This window comes from Mobula birostris, chromosome 9 (genome assembly GCF_030028105.1).
Source record: "Mobula birostris isolate sMobBir1 chromosome 9, sMobBir1.hap1, whole genome shotgun sequence".
Taxonomy (NCBI): domain Eukaryota; kingdom Metazoa; phylum Chordata; class Chondrichthyes; order Myliobatiformes; family Myliobatidae; genus Mobula; species Mobula birostris.
Window position 1 is genome coordinate 41,640,065 of NC_092378.1, and position 5,732 is coordinate 41,645,796.

Sequence of the window (5,732 nt, forward strand, 5' to 3'; positions counted from 1 at the left end):
TAAAGGTGCTTTAGGTCAGCTTTGGCAAGTATGAATATGCTTTATAGGGCATTGGGTTAAAAAAAAGATGGGAAACACTGGACCAGAGTATTTGAGAGCCTGAGATCTGAGCTGTTGTGATATTGACCGTACATTTTGAGTTGTATAAATTTGGTCTAGAATGATGAAGGTTTTGCATTGGATTCCATCATTAGTATAGCCTATAGAATTGGTTTAATTCTTTGTACCTGAACATGAGACAGGTTAATTATCTGGAAGTTTACAGGTGACAGTGAGATATCTGCAACCTTAAATATACATTGTAGGTAAATAGGTTAGTATCTGGCGATGTCTTTCTGTTGTTAACACATGAATAGGTCAGAGCAGTGCTAATGCCCTGTCCCACCTGTGTGCTAATTGAAAGACAGCACCATCAAAGCAGGGTTAACAGCTCAAAACTGTGATTGTAATGCATGAGTATTTGAGGATTTGTGGCATGTACTACGGGAAGAGCGGGTGTGTCTGTACATAAGAGGAGGAACAAGAAATCAAAAGGGGAAGAGAAAGGGAAAAGGGATTCCTGTCTGGTTGAATGTAAAAAGTTGACATTCCGGAAAAATGTCCAGGAGTTGGAAATTTCCAAGGCCCATTCTCTATGGGAGAAAGGATTCAGAGGGTGTGTCTGTGCAACAAAATGTTATCATACTGCATCATGATACACCCTGGACCTGATAAATAGATATATTTCCAAATAAATCATAAAAGTGGAATTTTAACAGCTCTTCAAAAATGCCAGAATTACTCAGCTGAGTTAGACAGATCTGTGCAAAGAGAAAGCGAGTTAACTTTTAATCTGCAGAAATATTGGGGGAGCGCAGGATAGGACAAAGGGAATATCTTTAGCAGCATATTGCTAACGTGGTTTCATGGTTCAGTGAACCGTCTGGTTGATTGATTAATGCGGCCATCAGAATGGGACAGTGAACAAATGCAGAGACATTGCCTTGTGCAATGCAAGATCCAGCAGCATCTCATTAAATAGCACAGAATCTTTTGTTTAGTTGCATCCTGTTGCATTGCAGACACTTGGTTTTACAGAATACAGGATTAATTCACATTTCCTCCCAATATCTGGGAATTTTCATTCACACCCATGCATTCTCTCTTTCTCTCTCTCACTAAACACAGAGTTGCCAAGCATTTTACTTATGAAGCAAAATATGACTCTCTCTCAAGAAAGAAATACAGGGCAGTATAAAACGTAAGCATATACATTTCAAACGGACTGTCAAACATTTCAGGAATGCTGGAAGATATCGTTCATGCAAAGGCACACACTCAACCAACCCCACATCAACCAAATCTTTCTCACCTTTGATTCTGACAGGAGCACGGGCAATGTCTCTGGTCATGCCATATTAAAGTGTTCTCTACTAGAGACATCCTTCATTTCAGACCTGTCTTCTTTCCACTTATTTTAAGAAAACGTGTTAGATTTTTATTTTACTGGACTTGATTCCTCACATTTGTGCAAAAGAAGTTGAAATCCACTGTTCATAGGATCTAAACACTGACTCCTACTCATTGCTAAAGGGAATTTAAGCTGTTTCTCCTGCTAAAATACAGACAATTTCATTAACACTGATGGTACTGTCATGTCCAAGTATCCTAGATCAAATTCCGACTGGGCTGAGGTAGTGAAATGCCTGTATATCTAGTGGAGAAGACTTGATGGGCTAAAGGGATGAATTCTGCCCCTATGTCTAATGGCCTCCTAATCTACAAGTACTCTTAACTATTAATGGAGCTTAGACCATAAGACATAGGAGCAGAATTAGATTATTTGTCCGAAGAAGTCTGCTCCGCAAAAGGAGTTTGTATCCTGCCAATTGATTCCTATCTAACCATCCTTTCCACATCTAATTAGACACAGCCTACCATCTATTAACCAAATGCTTCTGGGTGTTCCCCTTCCTACAAATCATCTGTTTCATAATCTTATATAGATTACGTCTTCTGTACCAACAAACTTCCTTCATGAGTCATCCCAAGTTACCTCAGGCTGGACATTCTTGATGTCTTGGAGCAAACCAGCTAGAATTTCCCTATCCGATGTATACTCAAACTGACTTTTCTCATTTTCACCAAAATCTTACATTGTAGCTGTTGTTTCTAAAGGCAAATGTGATATTCCATATCTGCTCCAGTTTAAGAGTTGCCAGGCACCTAAATAACTCCAGCATGGACGGTCCCAAGCCCAACTGCAAAAGGAGGGGGATTGGGCATGGATCTCGCAGCCCCATCCTGTAAAAACAAAGAGCTACAGAAATGCCAGTAGAAGCTCCAAAGACTTCATCCCTTGGAAGGAAGGATCTTCACCTCGGTGTATGAGGTTGTGTAGTGAAAGCGGGAGCCAATTTCAGCCCAGGACAGAGGACTCTGGCAAGCTACTATTGCAGTCTATGCCCAGCAGGGGTGATGGGCTTAAGAAGAAGAAGACATCTAAATGTGAATGCATATACATTCATCATACATCAAGCCATGAGTGATCCCCCAACTATTGGTCGTTTCCAAATCTGACATGTAATTCCTCACTTTACATTACCATTAATCCCTCAGCTTTCACAATTTACTCTACCCTGTTCCATCAAGTACACAAAGCATTCTCTTCCTTGCCAGCCCCTGTATCAGATGGATCACAAGTCTTACACTCTATAGTTTATGTTACTTTGTGTTGACCCTTCCTGCGTCCCATGCATCTTAAGCAAATTTGTTCTCTGTCATTGGTTTTCACTGAAGTATTGTGATTAGCAGAACTCTGAGCTTATAAACACCTGGAGATGCTGTTCCTACTCTACAAATTTTCCATGGGCAATCAGGTGATTAAGAAAACAGTAATAGTGTACTTGCATTACAATTGTTTGTAAAAAAAACTTTTCTCAGCCGTCTTCAACTCTCAGTCTCTGTTCCTTTTTAAGGTTGCTATTAAGTCTGTAGTCTCCAATAAAATACTGGGTGGAATTTTGATCAGTCATTAAGTATATGTTGTTTTGCAGATACTGCCCACAGTACCTCAATGCTGCTTTCGCGAGCTGCTATAAATTCACTAGAGGAACAAGCAAACCGAAGTCTGCTGTCCCAGGCCAATCTCCCACTACTGAGACGCTAGACTTTAGTCAGCTACATCAGAGAAGACGTGTCACTTGCACGCCTGACACCAAATTCCCTAATCAGAGCCTACTCCAAACTCTGTCACAAGAATATACTATGAGGTAAATAGAGAAAGAGTTTCAATGTATGGTTGAAAGCTTCCGTGAAGAAATGCAAAAAAAAAACTATCACTTCCTGGAATAGTCTGACCATTGACCACTCAAGCTGGACAAGGGGCATTCAAGACAGAATTGATGATCCTGAGGCTATACATCAGGATTACAATAAACCGTGAGTAAGTGACAGAAGGAACCCCTGAACCACCAACATAATGGTCCTGTTAGCCATCTTCTGCCAATTCTTGGAAGAGTCAAGGGTTCCTACAACGGCATTATTTGTTAACTTAGAAATCACAAAGTGGGAGTGACTGCTAGTAATCCTCAATCCCAAGAGAACTGCCTATGAAGAGAAAGAGGGATAACCTGATATTCCTAACATGGTTTTCACATGTACCTGGTAAAACAGTACCACACAGTACAGTCTATTTGGTCCACAATGTTGTGCTGACCTAGATAAACCTACTCCATGATGAATTTCACCCGTCTCTTCTACACAGCCCATAACCCTCCATTTTTCTTAAATACAGCTGATTATCTAAGAGTCGGTTAAAGGTCCATTTTGAATCATTTCTTTACCGCCACCACCACCATCAGAGCATTTCAGATACCTACCACTCTGTAAAAACTTACTTCTGACGTCACCTTTATACTTTCTTCCATTCATCTTAAACAAGTCCTCTGGTATTGGCCATTGTCACATTGCAAAAAAGGGTCTGGCTGTCCACTCTATCTATGTCTCTTATAGTCTTATACACCTCTGTCAAATCACCTTGCATCCTCCTTCACTCCAAAGAGAAAAGCCCTAGCTTGCTCAACTTTTCCTTTTTAGAGATATTCTCCAATCCGGGCAGCAGCTTGGTAAATCTCTACTGCACTCTCTGTAAAGCTTCCACATCCTTCCTATAAAGAGATAACCAGAACTGAACTCAAAACTCTAAGTGTGGTCTAACTAGAGTTTTATGCAGCTGCAACACTATCTTACAGCTCTTGAACTTAATCCCCCAGTTAAAGGAAATGAGCCCACCATACACTGTGTCACAGTGTGCGCTCAGCAGACTCCCTGTCACACTGGTTACTGGCACAGGCTAAACTCAGGAGTGGAGGAATGGTAGAATCCTCATGAACAGACTGAAACTAGAGGCTAGGTTTAGGAATACTACAGAGCCTTGGAGAGATGACTGAGCGAGACAAATCATTCTCTACAACACAGTAGGACACTGAAAAAGAGCTAACTAGAGAGCCTTTTAAAAAATCATAGAATGTAGTATACCCGTGCCAGTAACAATTAACTTGAAAAGATTAAACCGAAAGCACTAGGGCTTGATGGCTCTAGTTAAGATAACAGTTAGTAAATATAGGTGCTCGAGAAACCTAGAGGGCCAATGTTGTCCGTCAAGCTGCAGAGGCCTGTGGGGCCCATGACATTTTTGTAACCATCCTATCAACTTGCATGGCAACTTTGAGGGATCTATGGACTTGGACCCCAAGATCCCTTTGCTCCTCCACATTGCTAAGAATCCTGCCATTACCCTTCTACTCTGCCTCCAAATTTGGTCTTCCACAGTGTATCTCATCAAAATTTTCCAGACTGAATGCCATATGTCACTTTTCTGCTCAGATGCAGCTCTACACCCTGTCTACATACCAGTATGACTTATGACAATCTTTTACACTATCCATTACACCACCAACCAGTCCATGTTTCCTATATTCTCTAACAACCTACAACAATTTTCTACACTATGAAAGGAGAGAAGGTTAGCACTCCCTTTGATAAGGATGGAAGGGGACTAGTGACCTTTCCACAAGCAAATGGTTAAGCATTACTATCTACTGCGTGACATCTAACCATGTAAAAAAATCTTTCTTTTGGAGCGGCACAGTATCGTAGTTAGCGCAGCACTGACAGTGCCAGTGACCTCGGTTCAATTCCCACCACTGCCTGTGAGGAATTTGTACGTTCTCCCTGAGACTGCGTGGGCTTCCTCTGGGTGCTCTGGTTTTCTCCTACAGTCTAAAGACATACAAGTTGGTAGGCCAAATGGTCATTGTAAATTGTCCTGTGATTAGGCGCGGATTGAACTGGGGGATTGCTGGTTGGTGCGGCTCAAAGGGCAGGAAGAGCCGGCACTGTGATGTATGTCAATAAAAAATAAACAAACTATCCACTTCACCACCAACCAGTCAACAACCAGTCAACATTCCCTAATTACCTACGACAAACTGCACACGATCCACTACACCACTAAACAGTCCACATTCCCTCATAAACTACAGCAAACTACACACTATCCAGTTCACCACCAACCAGTCCATATTCCCTAATAACCTACAGCAAACTGCACACTATTCACTTCACCACCAACCAGTCCACATTCCCTAATAACCTACCGCAAACTACACTCTATCCACTTCACCACCAACCAGTCCATATTCCCTCATAACCAACAGCAAACTGCACACGATCCACGACATCACCAACCA

The 5,732-nt window shown here is 41.6% G+C and overlaps 1 non-coding gene across 1 annotated transcript; it reads left to right on the forward strand.

Moving 5' to 3' along the window:
- The first annotated feature begins 4,983 nt into the window (after positions 1-4,983).
- Positions 4,984-5,108, forward strand: LOC140203518 (U6atac minor spliceosomal RNA). Its single transcript, XR_011887388.1, has one exon. It is a non-coding gene; the product is annotated as a U6atac minor spliceosomal RNA (small nuclear RNA).
- Positions 5,109-5,732: the final 624 nt, after the last annotated feature.